At 40.8% G+C, this 20,326-nt stretch overlaps 1 protein-coding gene across 1 annotated transcript in view; it reads right to left on the reverse strand.

Annotated features, from left to right (window-relative positions):
• LRRC8C (leucine rich repeat containing 8 VRAC subunit C) overlaps positions 1-20,326 on the reverse strand; it is a 95,388-nt gene that overhangs the window by 74,782 nt on the left and 280 nt on the right. The gene's annotated exons all lie outside the window — the stretch shown is intronic.

The raw sequence follows: 20,326 nt of genomic DNA on the forward strand, positions 1-20,326 counted from the left end.
AAGGCCACTCGTGACCTGATTACCCATAGGTGGACCCACCCCACAGGTTACACAGAAAGCCCAAACAGCTTTCCATGCTTTGCTATTAGATATGATGCTATCGTCTGAGTATCTGTCACCTTTAAAACTCATGCTGACATTTAATTGCCATTGTAATGGTCTTTGGAAGTAGGACCTTTAAGAGGAGTGTTGGTCCTGAGGGTTCCACCATCAGGAGTGAATGAATGCCCTTATCTTGCCCCCCACCCACCTTCTCTCTCCATCTCTTTGCCCTTCTGCCACGTGATGACACAGCAAGAAGGCTGTGTCAGAGGCTTGCCAGATGTTAGTACCTTGATATTGGCTGTTTTAGTCTCCAGAACTGTGAGCCAATACATTTCTTTAATTATAAATTGCCCAGTGTGGTATTCTGCTAAAGCAGCACAAAACACACTAAGACATTTGAAGACACAATTCCAGATCGTCAGCCTCCATCAGGAATGCCTCCAGCTTGAACAACTGATACAGAAAAGAGAAATACATAATCAAAGGAACAAAGAAACACAATGAAAAACCAAAATCAGCGGAAACATACAAAGCAGAGGGTAGGAGTTCACATTTTAAAACTTCCATACTATAATTAGTATTCTCAGAAAAGCAGCAAAAGAGAATACATTAGAAAAATCTTGGAAATTAAAATAATACAAATTTTAAAAGTATATAAATTAAATGCACTTTAATATAAGTAATATAAAGTAACATAATAAAAATCTGCATGTACTTTAGATTATAATGCTAAAAAATCATAACTAGAACAAAAGGCAAACTGGGAAAAAATTAATATGTAAATTTCAGACTCAACATCTGAAAAGCAGGGATTTTATAAGAAATGAAAGGAGAAAACGTGTGAAATCATTTAAAAAAACGTTTCCCAAACTGTGGCATATGAGACTCAGTATTAAAGTTAATGAAGATCCACCTATCTTGAGGTTTCATAACATTAGGGACAAAGAGAAGATCCCAAGAGCTTCTGGTAGTGATGGGGGATAGAGGAGGTCCAGGAGCACAGCCAGAAAAAGAAAAGTCAGCTCAGCATCAGACTTCCCAGTGACAGCACTGGGCATTCAAGGTCAGTGGTAGGATGCCTACAAGATTCTTAGTGAAAATAGCTGTCAATTTAGACCATAAGATCCAGCTAAACTAACTTTCAATTTTGAGAACAAACTAAATAGTATATTTCAGACACTGCAGGACACAGAATTTTACTTCTATGCATTCTTTCCAAAAAAAGATATTGGGGAAACAACATGCCCCTCCTCTGAGTTCCAGACTTATTTCAGCCAACTTGATATTTCCAAATGAATGTTTAATAAACATTTCTAAATTAACAAGCCCAAAACAATTCTTCATTTTACCCTCACTTCTGCTATTTCCACAACCTTCCACTCCTCAGTAAATAGGAAATCTTGGAGTCAAGTTTTGTTTCTCTTATACCCATGTCTATTCTGGCAGCAAAGCCTACAGACTCTACTTTTAAGAGATATTCAGATTCTAACCAGTTCTCATGGCCTCTATTACTATAATCCAAAGCCACCTGCATGTGCCACTTGACTTATTCTAACAGGTTGCTAATCAGACTCCATGCTTCCATTATTGTCTCCTACAGTCTAGTGAAGTCAAAACTATTTTCACAAGACTATTAAACATTATTTTACTTCTTAACTCATTTTCTGGCAAGTACAGTGAATTTTTGTGCAGGCTACATGATGTGGTAGTGAACAGACTGAATGCCAGATGTTAAAGAGATTTTTAAGAGCTTTAAAACATTGCTATCTTGTCATTTTTTTTGTTTAGAAAATAAAATTATTTTCATAAAAATACATTATTTGTGTTAACATGCAGTGGCCTTATCACTGTTATTGTAAGTAAACTAAAAATACATTTCAAATTTCTACTATGGTAAATATCTATGGATATAACCAACATGAAGCTCCCTGGGATCTTCAATAATTTTTTTAAGAGTAAAAAGGCTTGAGACAAAGGTTGTTTAATGGCTGCTCTATAATGCAGCCAGAGTAATTTTTTCATAATTCAAATAAGATAAAGATTCTCCTTTGTTCAGCACCTGCTAATGGATTCTCATTTAGAGGTGGATAAAGACACTGCATGAGTCTTTTCTTGGTGAGCTCTGCTCTCCCCATGCCTCAGTGCCCTCCACCAACCATCTCCATGGTTGCTGCCCCTCTCCTCCCTCAGATATGAGCAGTTCCTTTCCTCTGGATTGTAGCCTTCTGAGTCAGATTTTTAATTGTGTCTTTTTTCCAGACATCTAAATACTTACAAATATTTCCCCAATCTTCCAAGAAAATACTACCCTGTATATCTCTGCCACTTGAACATTTGTTCACCCTGGCCCATCTGTAAGTCCTCAGGGACAATGACTGTTGTTTTAATCCCCTCAAAGGCTACCAGATCTGATGGTTTGCTCCCAGTGTGGTCTTACATTATAAACACACAACTGATTTGGAGGGGTTATCTAGCTAAACATTCAGGCACCACAGTCCAACATCCACAGCAGAGAGCTCCAATGAGGCTACTTTAACAAGGTTAGAGAAAATGTGTATGAAAAAAAAAAAAAAAAAACTATGCATGGATTTCAAAAGTTTTTGCACCACAATAAAAACGTATATTTAAATTTCATTTTTCCTAGAACTTTTTTTTTTTTATTATTTGACAGGGAGAGTTAGTGAGAGAGAGACAGAGAGACAGAGAGAGAGGTCTTCCCTACATTGGTTCAGCTCCCAAATGGCCGCTACGGCCGGCGTGCTGCGCTGATTTGAAGCCAGGAGCCACATGCTTCCTCCCAGTCTCCCATGTGGGTGCAGGGCCCAAGCACTTGGGCCATCCTCCACTGCCTTCCTGGGCCACAGCAGAGAGCTGGACTGGAAGAGGAGCAACTGGGACAGAATCCGGGGTGCTGGCGCCGCAAGGCGGAGGATTAGCCTAGTGAGCTGCGGTGCTGGCCTTTCCTAGAACTTTTTGAAACATGCTTGTATTACTAAGATCTCCTAAAGATTCAAACTCTATGAAAAATTGTGAAAGGTTGTTACTTAGTGTCTGAAAACTCCTTTAAAATTTGGAACTACTCACTGTGCAGATTAAACTTTTATCTCTTTTCAAAAGAGACGTACAAGTGCTGTTCACACTCAGTTGAAGATGGCTTCATACCCCTGGAAGTACTTACTCATCTTTTCCCTTGACCTCTTCATCTTAACGGAAATATCTCAATTCCTTTTATCTTTTCCACATAGATGATATTTTTCAATGCTCTAATCCTCTCTATGATGCTCTTCTGAATCATGTCCACGTTTAGTTGGGTGGTCTTAAATTAAACAAGCTATAAGAATTAGTGTGGCAGCAAAAGATTCCTAACATGTACTTTTTTTTTTTTTTTTTACTGCATCCCAGTGTTTGCTTTAAAAATATACTACTACAGGGGTGGGCGTTTGGCATAGATGCCGCTTGGACGTCCACATTCCACATCAGCGTGTTTGGGTTCGAGACTTGGCTCCATTCCCGGTTCCAGCTTCCCGCTAATGTGCACCCTGGGAGGCAGCAGCAGGTGGTTGGTTCCTGTCACCTGTGTAGGAGACCTGGATTGAATTCCTGGCTCTTAGTTTTGGCCTGGCCCACCACTGGTTATCACAGGCATTTGGGGACTGAGCCATTAGATGGAGCATTGATATCTCTCTCTCTTTAAAATACATAAATAAAATATACTAGAATGTTGCCTGGTAAAAGAAAAACTGTCCCAAACTTGTTTGTATGATGTTACTTTGAACCTCCTCCCTGAAAGAAATCAGGAATAAAATGTTTAAGTAATAGATTCTCATGAACTTTAATGACAGTAAAACTTATTCTGGGAAGTTAGTTACTACCCACACAGTACAACGGCTGTCAAAAAAGAGTTTAGTGATCTTTAACCAAGTATTATTCTTCTGGTGCCAAATCTAATGATGTTCTTTTCTTTTTTTTTTTTAATTTTTTTTTTTTGACAGGCAGAGTGGACAGTGAGAGAGAGAGACAGAGAGAAAGGTCTTCCTTTGCCATTGGTTCACCCTCCAATGGCCACCGCGGCCGGCGCGCTGCGACCGGCGCACTGTGCTGATCCAAAGGCAGGAGCCAGGTGCTTTTCCTGGTCTCCCATGGGGTGCAGGGCCCAAGCACTTGGGCCATCCTCCACTGCACTCCCTGGCCATAGCAGAGAGCTGAGCTGGAAGAGGAGCAACCGGGACAGAATCTGGCACCCCGACCGGGACTAGAACCCGGTGTGCCGGCACCACTAGGCGGATTAGCCTGTTGAGCCGCGGTGCTGGCCCTAATGATGTTCTAAGCATTATCTTTTGCTCTAAATAGATAATATCCTTATACAAAGCCAATCTCTGAATTAGCCTACTAGAGAGCTTTTCCTTACAGCAAGTTTGCTATAAAACTTTTATACATATTAATAACTAAATTGTTTGTCAGTTTTTAAAATGCAGGTATCAGCAATGTATTTTTGTCAACTTTTTTGTAATACAGGTATGAGTAACTTTTTTCCTTTGAAGGAAGAGACAGTAAATGCTTAAGCTTCATAAGTGCACATGTGCTGTATGCTACTTTTTTCAGTAGCTGTATGCTATTCTTCAAAAACGTAAAAACAATCTCAGCAAGTGGGCCATACAGAAGACCAAATGATCTGAGCCAGTTTGTCCAACCTGTTGTGAAGGTCTTGGAAGGCCCATGGAGATCTGCTAACCTCAAGAGAGCAGAATGGTTGGCGGCCTGGATCACGGAACTTCATAGCACGTATGCTACTGAAATCCAAGGTGTTCCTGTCTGGTCCGTGGCTTTTTCACTGAGGGCAATTTTCACACTTGAATGTCAAAGCCTGAAGGCCACTGAGGGGACTCTGTTCTATTGGGCTTAAGGTGACTTGCCATGTAAGTTAGAGTCTGGAGAGCTGTTTGGGTCTTAAGAATTGGTTGAACCTGGATTTGGAGTTAAAACTGAACACAGCAGTACACAGCACTATTTCTGTATGTGAAGGAGGTAAGCATGGAAGTCAAATATAGATCCCAGAATCTCTGTCCTGGATTTTAAGTGTGAGGACTTCCAAGGTCAGTGTTGTATATTTGATACATTTCATGGACAATTGTTTATTATGCTTATATTACTAGGAAATAACCAAAGCCCTTAGAAAGGTAGCCTAGGGCGAGCACGCATACATTGTTTTAAAAAGTATCAAAAACCAGAAGAGGTAAAGGAAGAGCAGCCTATCTTTTCAATGTAATACTGAAAAAGAATTTAACTGTCTCACCCAGGAATTACTGAGAGAAAATATGCCCTTTTTTTGACTTGTTAATTATAGATTAAATTACAGACTTGTAGATTTTTGGCCAGTAGGAAAGAAAACTCAACAGGTTATGGTTTTCATTTCTCTGGTACATTTCTTAGTTTTATATCTAACCAAGTAATGTTATTTTAACATTCTTTTAAAAATAATTCCTTGAATACTCTTTGAACAAATTTTGCCATCCTGCTGGCTCCTTCATTTACGAGTTAAATAAATCTTTGACATGTTTATTCTATATTTGTACAAAAGTCATGTTTAACTTTTTGAAAATTATCCTTTGACAACATTCACAGAAGTCTAAAGTTAGTTTATGTTTGGCCTGCAGTGGGTTTGATTTTGTATATATTTGCATCTGTATTTGCATTTTGTCTGTATGAGAGCTCTTCAAAAAAACTCACGAAAAATGCATACTGTAAAAAAATTATGCATAGATTTTTAAAAATATTGGCACCCAAAAAACTTCTTTTAAATTCCATTTTCCTACACACTTTTGGAAGTACCCTTAAACATAGGGATTAAGGATTTCTGTACATAAGTGGTTATTTATAGAGTTCTGGCTTTATACATACATATACACATACATACATACAGCTATCTGGTCAGCTTTCAGCAGCTCTTTGGATAATTCTGAACTAGAGGTTTAAATCCAAAATTTAAGGTTTTGTTTTTTTTTACTAGCAATTTAATTTGTAAACAACTAAGAGTAAATTACACAAAATGTGAAGTTCAATCGATATTCCTGATAACAATACCTGGACAAATTAAACAATTTTGTTACATTTCATTAAAAAGATGAGTAAATGTCTTAGTACTGATTTTATTCTGGTTTGGGATATGATGCAAAAATCAAACCTCATTTACATCAAAATATCAAACACAGTCACCATATGACTCAGCAATTCCACTTTCATACATATTTATCCAAGAGAAATGAAAACATATGTCCACACAAAAAAATGTTCACAAATAGCTCCAAAGTGGAAACAACCTAATTGTCAATCAACTGATGAATGGATAAACAAAGTATGGCCTGTCCATGCAATGGAATATTATTTCACAATGAAAAGAAATACAATATGATACATACTACAATGTGGATGAGACTCACCTATATGCTCAGGACAAGCAGCTAGTCACACACGCAAAATGACCACATTGCCTGATACCATTTACATGACTCTCCAGAGTAGGCAGAAAATCAAACAGCAGCTGCCTGGAGCTTGGGAGAAGTGGAGAATATGTTGAGATTAGGGCAGGGGTAGCTAATGAGTACAGGTTTCTGTATGAGATGAAGAAAATGTTCTAAAATCAGATTATGGTGATGGTTGTACAATTCTATATTTAAAATTTTTGAATATACTGTTAACAAATGTCATAGAATGCAAACTGTGTATTAGTAAATGTCAAGATATGCTCATATTTTAGCTTGTATAATTAGTTCATACATTGTCACTCATGCTATCTGTTCTCTGAGAGGATACTATTTTATTGGAAGATGCTAACTTCCTTATATTTGTCTCATAGATCAGATAGGTAATCGTTATTTAAACTAAAAATCTGAGATTGTGGATGTGCACAACAACATCAAATTAAAACCAGTGTCTCTTTCTTTGGTGGCTGTTAATTTTAGCTAATGCTATGGTAGAGTGAATAATGGAATGCTGTATTTCTAAGTTTTGTTTTTATTAAAACATTTATTTGTTTGAAGGCAGAGTTACAGAGAGAGAGATACAGGGAGAAAGATCTTTCATTTGTTGGTTCACTCCCCTACTGGCAGCAACAGCTGGGACTGAGCTGGGCAGGAGTTTTCATCTGGGTATTCCATGTGGGTGTAGAGCCAGAAGCTTGGGCCAACTTTTGCTGCTTTCCTAAGTGTGTTAGCAGAGAGCTGGATCAAAAGTGGAGCAGCTCATATGGGATGCCAGTGTCAGGCAGCAGCTTAACCTGCTACACCACAATGCTGGCCCCTCTCATAAGTTTTTAATATGAAGTGATTATGTCATTTTTAAGTCACGATATAAATTGTAATTCAAAATAATTAATTTTAAGACAAAGACTAATATTAAAATCAGGCAATTAATTGGCAAAATAATTATACAATCATTTGAACCTGTGAATCATAAAACACATATGCATAGTTTGTTGTTCATAACACTTAAATAAGAGCATAATCACTGTTTTACAATATACTTTCAACATTGCTTTTTTTAAAATTTTAAAAGCTGAAATTTAACATTTTAAAAATTACCATATACCATTATTTGGCCTATGTGATTTACATGAAAATACATCAAGACAAAATTAATTATTTTTAAAGTAATCAAGTAGAATAGGTAATTAAATAAAGAAAAATTATTTTAGATATGGTCTTCTCTATTTAAATTTTAAGGAATTTTATTTGAGAGGCAGAGAACAGGGAAACAGATCCCATCTATTGGCTTCACTCCTTATTTTGCTATCTCCAATTTGCTGTTAAGCTCATCCCATGGATTTCTCATTCCAGAATTTCTTTGTTGTTGTAGTTTCTATTTCTTTGGTGAGAGATCTTATTTGTACATCCATTATGACTATATTTCTTATACATAACTGTAACAGCAATTTAAAATCATTTTTTACTAATTCTCACACTTGGATAGTCTTGGAGCTAATTTTTAATGACTATTCTTCATGTGATTAGTGGTTAGACTTTCCTGTGTATTTTCATGTCTAAAAATTTGATTTTACACTAGCTATTGTGGATGAGGTGTTACAGAAATTGTGAAGCTTGTTTTCTTCATCTGAAAGGCTTGAGTTTAGTTTTGGCAGGCCATTAACTTGCTTATAATGAAACTGAAGTCTGTGTCACCTAAGGTGGGCAGCTTGTGAAACAGCTGTGTAGGTCATCCCGGCTTCCACCTGCTGTTGTCAGAGAAGCTCCGTGGATTCTCACCTCCCATGAGCAGTTCTTGGGTCAAGCAAAGGTTTAGAAAAAGTTCATATAGGTAGATTTGAGGGCTCTCCATTTGATGTAACTTTCTTGTCCCAAAGATTCCCCTCTCACCTTCCAGCTGCTGTGGAAGGCTTCACACGGCAAACTGACTTTTCAACTGTGGTGTCTGGGATGAGATTCAGCAGCTCTGGATCACAGGATCTGGATGACCTTTCAAGATCAAGGCCATAATTCAAACTCATCCACTGCATTGGATGAGACAGTTCCTTCCAAGTTCCTACTTGCTTTTGATCACCTGCTCATGCCTTCAGATATCTGGGTTTTATGTTTGACTCAGAGTTTGTAATGTTACATTCTTGAGAGTTAATTGATACAAGCTATTCCATTATTTATATTTCATTTTTTGAAAGGTCTTCAGTAAAGCCCCTTTTTTCCTTCTTAGATGATCTCTAAACCCTAATATATCAGGTTACTTCAGCGCATTTGTGACATATCTTTATTAACAAACCTCTAAAAGTAAAAGACTTCTAGGGGCTGGTACTGTGGCATCTTGGGTAAAGCCACCACCTGTGGTGCCAGCATCCCATATTGGCACAGTTTCTAGCCCCAGCTGCTCCATTTCCAATCTAGCTCTTTGCTAATGAGTCTGGGAAAGCAGCTGAAGATGGCCCCTGCTACCATGTTGGGAGATCTGGAAGAAGTTCCTGGGTTCTGGCTTCAGTATGGCCCAGCCCTGGCCATTGCAGCAGTTTGGGGAGTGAATCAGTGGTTGGAAGATCTCTCTCTCTCTCTCTCTCTCTCTCTCTCTCTCTAACTCTGCCTTTCAAATAAGTAAGTAAATAAGTCTTTAAAAAAAACTAAAAGTCTTCCAACTTAAACATCTCTTGATTATTGGTGATGCATGCAGCTACATCATAATTTCAATCTCTGGTTGGTATATTATCAAATAATACTGCAAATGTCAGAAACCCAGTTTTAGAAGTAGAGGGATTTCTACTCCGCAGGAGCACACTCTTTAGAACTCTGGAACTCATAAAATTTCCAGTATTTCTCACCACAAAGGAAAACATCCTGTATGAAATGAACATAGGAGAAGCTGTAGGTACTATTAGAGATACTCGGGAGAATGTAAAGATAAATCTTTCTCTTTTTTGACAGGCAAAGTGGACAGTGAGAGAGAGAGACAGAGGGAAAGTCTCCCTTTGCCTTTGGTTCACCCTCAATGGCCGCTGCGGCTGGTGCGCTGTGGCCAGCACACCGCGCTGATCCGATGGCAGGAGCCAGGTGCTTCTCCTGGTCTCCCAGGGGGTGCAGGGCCCAAGCTCTTGGGCCACCTTCCACTGCACTCCCGGGCCACAGCAGAGAGCTGGCCTTGGAGAGGGGCAACCGGGACAGAATCCAGCGCCCTGACCTGGACTAGAACCTGGTGTGCCAGCGGCGCTAGGCGGAGGATTAGCCTAGTGAGCTGTGGCGCCGGGCCAAGATAAATCTTTCAACAACTGGAGTTTAAGGGGGGGTAAATTTAGAGAAATAACTGGCTTTAGATAAACTTTATTTATCCTAACTGTACCTAAAAACAATAAAAACTTACTTGTAGAGAACTCCACAGTCATGGAATCTATGATTTTCTAGAAAATGGGTCACATTTTATGTTTGCCTAGCACACAAAACTATGCAGAACAGCAGTCATTATCATGCTAAGACCCTTTACTGCTCTTGGTCATGTGTCTCTATGCCCAGCTTCACTCAGAATCTGTCTGCACCAGCATCTGGCCTACACCAGTTAGGACAACCAGGTCACACATCAGGGAACCTGTGTTCAATACCCAGTTCTGGCTCTTGATTCCACCTTTCTGTTAATTCAGACACTGGGACACAGTGGTGATGGCTGGGTTTCTATCACTCACAGGAGAGACCTGGATTGAGTACCTGGCTACCAGCTTCAGCCTTACCCAAATCCAGTCACTGCAGGCATTTGACGGTGAACTAGTGGATGAGAGTGTTCTTGTGCACACACTCTCTCACACACACAATAAATATTTTTAAAAGAAGGATTTTCTTCTTCCTATCACTATATAGTTATTTAAGCCTAATTTGTAACATGCTGTGCCTGAGTGTCACATTTAGATATGAATTGCCTTTGAAATTAGAATTTCACTACTGAGGGACAAATGCTACTTTTATAAATGTGATGGAACCTATGATGTTGTCCCTGGGTACTAGTCTGGTGCCTATTCTATGTACCAGATAATCTCAATTTTTCAGGCAGTAAAGAATATAATTTCCTAGCAAGATAAGAATCTCAGGAAAAAATAAGGTCACCCCCTCAAAAAAAAAAAAAAAAAAAAAGAGAGAGAGATCCCACAGTTACAACTACTATAGGCAAAATCTGATGAGGCAAATCACAAATTTCTTGGGTTTGGCATTGGAGTAGATAAGCTGAGAGGGCAAAAAGACTATTTCTAACCTGAAGAAGCAAGCAAAAGTACAATTCTAAGGATTTTACAAAGCCTCCATAATATCATATGGTAGTGAACTAGACCACACAATATAGTTTAAATGGCTTAATAAACATCTCTTTGTTTCTTTTAAAATAAAACATGCTGAATAAGATGAATAAAATATAAAATCCTTATACTATATGAAATAGATAACACTGAAACACTGTTGGTTTAGATTATGCTTTGAAGGTTTTTCTTAATGTAGAAAATAAGTACACACTATTCGCAGTGTTTACACAGTTATTGCTGTTAGTAGAGACCGTGAATGTAAAGTACTTACATAAATGAAGTAATCTAAAAAGTGAATGAATGTTTAACAAATTCACTGAACTTAATACAAAAATAGAATGGGATGCCTGGATATTTCCTTGACTAAGACGATTTGCAAAGATAGTCTAAACTGAGTGCCTTTAAAAAAAAAAAAAAGTAATCAAACTTGATCTGAGGCAGAACCTGTTTGCAAGTAGAATTCACAATCATCTTCTGTGGAGAAATCAGACTTGCTGATAAAAAGTTTAAGCAATTTTCTGACTAACTGTAATGGGAATAAGCCTTGTTCTTGGAATCAGTTCCCTAACCATCTAGTTGACTGTCAGCTATGCGTACTCAAAGTCTAGAGACCTTGAACTCACATTTTTAATCTAGCCTACCAATATCTAGCCACTTATACCTTTACTTAGTGTCTCTAAGAATGAATTTTTATATACACCTACCTGAAATCTTCTCTATATAATGGTAAAATACAATTTTGACATGATTATTTGTGCAAAAAGTGGTTTTTCGCCTTATACTCTACGAGTTATTTATCATGATCTCCTTAGGAATAGCTTTATTTTTGTTCTGATGGCATATAATTTTTCTTTATCTTGCATTTCATTCAATATTAATTCAGAAAATATTTATTGATCTTTTGCTAGATGTTGTACACTTCTAAATACTGGTGATACAGCAAAGAACACAACAAAACAAATACCTAATAGATTTGTATAGTTTGCTTGCTTGTTACTTTTTCTTCAAGGTACCTCTTAGTACTTTCTTTCATTGAATTTAATTCCTTGACTTTCTACTATTACCTCTCATTTTAATTTAATTTTGCTAGACTCATTTCAAAGCCTTGCTTCAACACCAAGGCACTATATGCATCATGGAGTCACTTATATAAACATCAGGTATATGTTTTCTATTATGTTTCCATACCCTTAAATAAAATGCTGAAGCACTCACTAGCTCCTCAACTGATAACCACTTTCTGGTTACAATGATCCACATAGCTGTGCATGAACTAGGAAGTTATGTGTTCTAGACAGTATTCCCTAACTTTACTGATAAGTACATTACACCGGACATTGCTAATGTCAAAGGAGATAATTTAAATCAATCTGACAATGTCTTCCAAATGAAGCCACTCTCATAGTTATTTTTAAGGGTGTTATTAACTAAATAATCTACTACAGTATTTGTCTACAAGTTGTATTTATAGATTATATCTTTCCTATCTGCAAAAAGATTTTCAATCATGTTTCTAAGTTTTATAAGCTTCAAAGACATGAGAAAGACTAATTAGTAATTTTTATTGATTTTGACAAATTCTCAAAAAAACACAGTGTGAACTCACAGGATCCATAAGTTTTGATGTATTTAGCTTATTCAGCGACTTTTTCCTAGGATTTACTTTGATGCCCTGGCCTCATATTTTATATGCTTACTCCTAAGTTATAATTAGTTACGTGCTTTCTGCTAATTTCCAATCACATAAAGATATATTTACATATAAAAGTAAATACAAGTATTTTATGTCCCCATTAAGAAGAATGATTTATAATTACCCAAGTCTGATCAGAAGAATTTAAAATAATGGAACAATTGGATAGACTTCAGGATAGTAGGTAAAAAATGCTACCATAACATAAACCATTAAATCTTTCTAACATGACTATTTCTTGTGTGTATTGTCCCAGTTACTTTATGAGGGATGTAGATATAGCAGACACCAACACAGATGTGGCCTTTGCCCACAGAGGAGTTTTACTGTCACTCCAAAAATTAGATAGACAGAAAAGAAGTTGAAAAAGAAACTTAATGGGGCTGGTGCAGTGGCACAGTAGGTTAATCCTCTGCCTGTGGCATCGGCATCCTATATGGGCACCAGAGCTAGTCCAGGCTGCTCCTCTTCAGATCCAGCTCTCTGCTGTGGCCTGGGAAAGCAGTGGAAGATGGCCCAAGTCCTTGAGCCCCTGCACCCATGTGGGAGACTGGAAGAAGCTCCTGGCTCTTGGCTTCGGATCAGCGCAGCTCTGGCCATTGCGGCCAATTGGGAAGTGAACCAGTGGACAGAAGACCTCTCTCGCTGTCTCTCCCTCCCACTGTCTGTAACTCTACCTCTCAAATAAATAAAATCTTTTAAAAAAATGAAAAACAAACTTATTTTTGGAGGTTTGAGGGTAGAGGAAAGGGCGAACAATGTGGTTAAAATAAGCTGGAGGAGGGGCTGGCGCCATGGCTCACTTGGTTAATCCTCCACCTGCGGCACTGGGTTCTAGTCCCAATTGCTCCTCTTCCAGTCCAGCTGTCTGCTGTGGCCCGGGAGTGCAGTGGAGGATGGCCCAAGTGCTTGGGCCCCTGCACCCGCATAGGAGACCAGGAGGAAGCACCTGGCTCCTGGCTTCGGATTGGCACAGTGCTGGCCGTGGCGGTCATTTGGGGAGTGAACCAACGGAAGGAAGACCTTTCTCTCTGTCTCTCTCTCTCATTGTCTATAACTCTACCTGACAAATAAATTAAAAAAAAAAAAAAAAAGCTGGAGGAGGTGAGGGATGAGTTGTCTGGGGGCAAGGAGCAAGGCAGGGCATGACAGACTCCAGATGCTGCAGGAAGCTGAGGTGTAAAGAAGGTGTGACCTGGTCTGCTGGTCCTTGCTGCTCCCAAAATCAGACCTCAGGAGCCCTGGCTTGTGTTCCTTGGGGAATCTGAGTAAGGAGCTGAATAGAAAATAAACAAGAGCGACTTCAGGGGCCTCACTTCCCCTCCCCAAATAACCTACTTGCTGTGAAGTGAAATCTCTTTGAGATAGAGCACAATGTTTCATAAATGTAAATAAGTGGTTTTTACTACTATGCCTGTAATATAGACAATTTATGCTCACATATATCTGACCAGTCACAAGAATGAATGGCTAATATCAGAGCATTCTCAGTGTCACGGGATTAAATAACGGGTGTTGAGCATCTGAAGGCAACAGAGGGCTTCCCACTTTGGAAACAAAGGGATGTGGGGAGAGGAAGCTTTGGGAAACAACTTTAGAAATTTAAGAGTTTTGTCAATGTAACTTGAGACAAGTAGGAGTCTTCCAATTTTTATGTATACATTTCAGGTTCTGAGTGAAACATGTCTTCTTTATAGAAGAAAAATTAAGCAACCTAATTCCAGAGGATTCATAAATGAAGGTCTCCTATGCATTCACATAAAATAAATTGGTTTATTGACTGTTTTTCATTTCTTCTTTACTCACATATGGCCCTTTTGTGATGCTACACTATGTGTTTTAAATAGAGGGAAATAGTACAGAAAGCAATATATAATCATGCCACACTGTGTTTCTTTTTTTTTTTTGACAGGCAGAGTGGACAGTGAGAGAGAGAGACAGAGAGAAAGGTCTTCCTTTGCCGTTGGTTCACCCTCCAATGGCCACCGCGGCCGGCGCGCTGCGGCCGGTGCACCGCGCTGATCCGATGGCAGGAGCCAGGTGCTTTTCCTGGTCTCCCATGTGGGTGCAGGGCCCAAGCACTTGGGCCATCCTCCACTGCACTCCCTGGCCACAGCAGAGAGCTGGCCTGGAAGAGGGGCAACCGGGACAGAATCCGCGCCCCGACTGGGACTAGAACCCGGTGTTCTGGCGCCGCACGGCGGAGGATTATCCTATTGAACCATGGCACCGGCCCACACTGTGTTTCTAATAGGGAGACAATCTTGCCCCTAGCGAAAATTGGGAAGCTGGGGTAAAAACAACCTTGAATCTATGGTTTGAATAATTGCCTGCCAACTGGCAGTAGTTCATAAACAGACAGACCAAGTGTCTGTGGTATTACAACTTATCAGCTTGCAGACTGAGGGTGTTAATGAACCAAGGTTGGAGAAGCATTCCTCTAGGAGCCTCATTTTGTCTTCTCTAGTGCTTCAATGCCTTGGGCTGTCTTTTGATTTAGCCAAACTAACTTTCCTTCTTGCTCTGCCTTCAAATTTACTCTGGTATGGCAGCTTTTGCTCTTTTGGGTCCTTGCAAAGATTCTCTAAAGAATCTATAGTTCTCCTGAATTCCTTCAACTCAAAACATTTTAGGCATCTGGAAGGCTTTCATTGTTGCCCTAAGCTTTAAAATGTTTTTCTTAAAATTGATTTTTGAGGCCGGCGCCACGGCTCACTAGGCTAATCCTCCGCCTAGCGGCGTCGGCACACCGCGTTCTACTCCCGGTCGGGGCGCCGGATTCTGTCCCGGTTGCCCCTCTTCCAGGCCAGCTCTCTGCTGTGGCCAGGGAGTGCAGTGGAGGATGGCCCAGGTGCTTGGGCCCTGCACCCCATGGGAGACCAGGAAAAGCACCTGGCTCCTGGCTCCTGCCATCGGATCAGCGCGGTGCGCCGGCCGCAGCGTGCCGGCCGCGGTGGCCATTGAAGGGTGAACCAACGGCAAAGGAAGACCTTTCTCTCTGTCTCTCTCTCTCACTGTCCACTCTGCCTGTCAAAATAAATAAATAAATAAATAAATAAATAAATAAATAAATATAAAAAAATAAATAAAAATAAAAATAATTGATTTTTGAATTTGTCAGTTCTTCCTTTTCTTTTATGAATCCTCATTTTTGGATTCCTTATCACCATTTCTCTACTCAATTAGATACACCATTGACTAGAGAAATACATGTTTAAAGAACGTCCATTCAACACCAGAAAATGATCCTTACATTTATTTATTCCTAAGACTTGTGACAACGTGTTACACCTCTAGGTACATAGTCTCGGGGGTTATCTGTTTCATGTCTGATTTTAGGAAAGAGTTTAGTAGTTCTCTATCTTTTTATGATAAGGAAATTATGACTACTATCGCATTACCCTCTTGTCTTTCTGTGCTAGGCTCTGGGAGTAGATGGAAGTACAGTGATATCTTAAGATGTTCAAGTTCACATTCCTTTCACTCTTGTCGAATATTTTGACCCCACAGTTGAGTTCCTATTTCTACAGGCCATTAGTGACGAATATCTAGCTGGCTTCAATCACACATTGTAACAGTCATGCTTCATTTCTTTTGCTGCTTCATTTTTGTTTTTTCCTACTCCTCCTATTTGCGGTAACACTGCCGGGGACTTTCACTTGCGCTTTTCATTTTCACTTTTCATTGCAGCCTCCCACTGTGCCATGATTAGTCCTAGCTCCTAACAAGGGGCTTTGAAATTTTTTGCTCCTGAACTCAACCTCTCTGAGAGACATCTTCCTTCTCAAATAAAGTCTCTTCCTAGTTAAAAAAAATCCATTTGGACTATCACTTCATCTAAAATGCCAAATACTGCTGATGTGCTCAATATATTTGCAAGTTACTGAAGTTATTATATCACCACTGGAACAATTTATTAATGAGACATGGCTGCCTTACATGGTGCTAATGGCCAAAGCTTTAAGAATTACGGTCTCTCAGTAAATTTCATGCAAGCTAAACTGGCAGGGAAGGTTAGAATGAACAAGTCTCAAAATAATAAAGAAGGTGCCAGTAACAATCATGTAATAGAGACAAATAACATGGGTGTCTTTCCTAATTATTTTAAGAACATCTTTCAGAGTATCTGACTTGTCTTTCATTCATGAAACAGAATCATGTACGTGTTATCCAAAGCAAAGAATATCAAGAAATAGAAAAATATTTACAGCTTTCATAGTATATTATGAGAAGACCACAAAAATAAAATATGTTAAAGCAGTGGATGTACATGTTGTCTAAGTTATAAATGAACTGACAAAGGATTTAGAGGGGGGCATATGGACTCAGGAAGGAAATGGCATTTAGGCTAGGCCTTGAAGGAGATACAGAATTTCAGCTGGTAGGAGCTTGATCAAGAGAAAGGAATGTGGTGGGGAGATAACAGTATTATCATGGTGTCCTGTGTGATAAGCAAGACTGAGTGATCAAGAGAGGCAGAAAACAGGAAAGTGTGTTAGCCAAAAATACAAATTCCAATCCATTGAAATACTTCTAGTTAGTTTGTTCCAAGAATTATGCAGAGAAGGGGATAGGCAAAACTACAAAAGGTGAGTACATGTTTCCAAGTCAAGACTTCAAAAAGATAAAGATGCTAAAAACTGGATTAGTCCTTTGGATTCCTGTATGAGGAATGAATCAGTGAAGGCACTGACTAATCACTGGGTGCCTGTAAAGTATGCATAAAGTGAAACACAGCAGAAATCTCAAGCACTGCTGGCACACAGTGGTATCAGTCCTTACTCAGCCCTCAGCAGGCGTCAGGAGCTGCGCAAAAAGATCCCCCAGGCAGGCTTTATTAACCTCGTTACATACGAGGAAACTGGGACTCAGGGAAGCTCCATAATGTGAGCTCACTTGAACTTCTACTGGATAGTACAGGCAGACTTTGATGCCAGTCAGTCATTACGGTAAGTCAACAATAAATGTGTGTAGGTGAAAAAATCTGTGGATAATGGTAAAAAGTATGCCGGTAAGAATGAGGAGGCGTCTCATTCAGCTACTAGTGTTGTTGATGGTCTTCCACAAGTCACAAACACTGAGCTTCTTTCTTCTTTTGTAAAATATGTTTGGCACCATCCACCTTAGGGATTTGTAGTAAGAATCTCAGATAATGTGTTAGGGACCTGGAGCAGCTAAACCATATTACAGCAACATGCCAGACCAAATCATTAACATGATGCTTGGCAAAACAAATATAGTTCCTACCTCATTTCATTAAGTTTTAAAAGCTTACTTAGTTACGTACTTTATTTATTTGAAGGAGAGAGAGAAAGAGAGCAAGCAAGCGAGCACTCATCTGCCAGTTTATTCCCCAAATGCCTACAACTGAATGGACTGGTGTGGGACAAGAACAAAACTAGGAGGCAGCAACACAAAGCAGGTCTCCCCTATGAGTGACAGGAACCCAAACAATTGAGCCATCACTGCTGTCTCCCAGGGTCTGCAGGAAGAGAGAGTGAAGAGTTAGAGCCAGGTATTGCATGCAAAACCCAGATATTTTGATATGGAATGCAGTGTCTTAACCACTAGGCTAAGCATTTCATTTTAGACTTGGGCTACAGGTAACAATGATATTAAAATACTACTACTACAGACTGTTAAAAATCATACGAAATTTGGTAAAAATTGGACCTTTGGAGTAGAAATGTTTTCAACTTCAAAATACTTTCAAAATATAAAAATGGGACAGGAGTTGGTGCAACAGTTAACATACAGCTTGGGATACCAGCATCCCATATCAGAGTGCCTAGATTCTAGTCTTGATCCTGCTTCCGATTCCAGCTTCCTGCCAGTGTGCACCTTGGATGGCAGCAGGTGATGGCTCAAGTACTTGGATTCCTGCCACTCACCAGGGTGACCCAGATTGAGTTCTGGGCTCCTGGCTTCAGCCTGACTCAGCCCTGGCTGTTGTGGGTATTTGGTGAGTGAGCCAGTGGATGGAAGTGCTCCCTCTTTGTGTCTCTTTCTCCCTTCCCTCCCACCGGCCCCCATCTTTCAAATATAGAAAAATAATTAGCAATAAAAGATATATTTCATTAGTGGAAAAGTAATAATTTCCTTTACAGCTCCTAATGCATTTTTCTCACTAAAAGCATTCCCTTTAAAAACACATTTCATTAAATAAAGAGCAAATGCAATCTGAGAAAGAAGACACTGGTACTATTAACAAAGGCTTTGAAAATTCTACTAATATGAAACTTGTTAAATGTGCTTGCTACCTCTGATATCATCACTGGGTTGTGGGACCTATCTGTGGTCAAATCTATTGTGCGAATGGTAGAAAATATTCACCCTTGCAAAACTACTCCCCCCTTCCCTCAAAGGAGACAAATCAACCCCAAGAGGGGATTTAAGTTGCTCACCCCAAAGCAAAGCAAGTCAAAGTTACACAAGAAATTTGGATATCATAGATTAGAAGTGTATGAATCTAATCTGTGGTCTTTGTCCACACATCCAACAGGGTTGACGATTCTAAACAATTTTTGTCAAGTTCAGATTACTTTTTGGGTTTACAAGTTGTCCACAAATCGTTAAAAAAAAAAAAAAAAAAAAAAGCAGGGCATGTGTAAATGTATCGAGGTGATGGCGCCGGCAGGTTGGCAGTGCTGTGCACACTGCACTCATGTCTAGTCCACGCAGCATCTTAGGGCCCTGTCCAACACTCTTCGGAAGCCAGCCCATACCGTCCGGAAATGGGACGGATGCTCAGGGCCTCCCGGCCTCGGTCCTGTAGGAAGTGTGTGACCAAGCCAGGACGGCTGCTCCCTTTACCTGTGATTCTCCATCCCTCTCCCCGTTCCCCTACAAAGAGGGCGTTAAATAGGGTCCTTGAAGCCTGCCTCTGGCAAAGGCCAGCGCCCCACAAAGATGGATTGGGTCTTAATTTTCACTCCAAGGAGCATGGGAACCTGAAAATGTTTCCTAACTGGGCTGCTACAAGTTTACAATGCTCCAGAAATTTGAGAGCACGAGAAGTTTGGCCCCAGCGGTCTGAAATATTCTCATTAGGACGTGGGCTAGGTGCCTGCTTCCTGCACAGCTAGGTGCCTGGCAAGGTTCATTAGGAACTGTCGGGACTCATACGGGCAAGCATGGTGGGGGAGGGAGCCGAGAGAGATCCGCGTGCCCACAGGGCACGTTCCGAGGTGCCAAAGAGGCCAATTCCATCCCCAACCAGCCCGTTGCCGGGAACCAGCTGGAAAACGGAATGATCGGTCAGCCTCGGTTTGGGACGAAGGCAGCGGTCATGGCCTCAACCGCTGGCCTAGACACCTGGCTTCTAGGGCCCGCCCGCCGGGCAAACCCGTCTCTGTGGTCTGCAGGTGAGCAAACCGTGGGGCTCATTCCAGACCTTCTCCTTCCTTTGCCTTCGCAAAAGTGGCTCGGGGGGCGGCGAGGGGAGAAGAGACCAGAAAGGACAGGCCCCGGGGTCTCGGGGATTTTCTCGGCAGCCAAGGACCGCGCTCGCCCCCGGCCGTGGCCGCGCTTTCTGCCCGCGTGCCCCCTCCCCCCGCCCCGGTCCACAGAACCTGCCGCGGCCGCGCCGCGCTTCGCGCCAGCCTGGGGTCCCTGGCGCGGACGCCGGGGCGAGCGAGGCATGGGTGGGGTAGGGGTAGGCAGGCTCCTGAGCCGTAGCAGCCGCTGGCTCCGGAGACCACAGTCCGCTGCCGGTCCCGGAGCCGGGAGGAGGCAGCGACGGGACCGAGGCGGGGCGAGTCCTGGCCCCGCGCGCCTAGCGGACTGAGCCTGCTGGCCCGCTGCGGGCCGCCCCTCTCCAT

The sequence above is a fragment of the Oryctolagus cuniculus genome, chromosome 7 (genome assembly GCF_051225735.1).
Source record: "Oryctolagus cuniculus isolate XC-2025 breed Fujian yellow rabbit chromosome 7, ASM5122573v1, whole genome shotgun sequence".
NCBI lineage: Eukaryota > Metazoa > Chordata > Mammalia > Lagomorpha > Leporidae > Oryctolagus > Oryctolagus cuniculus.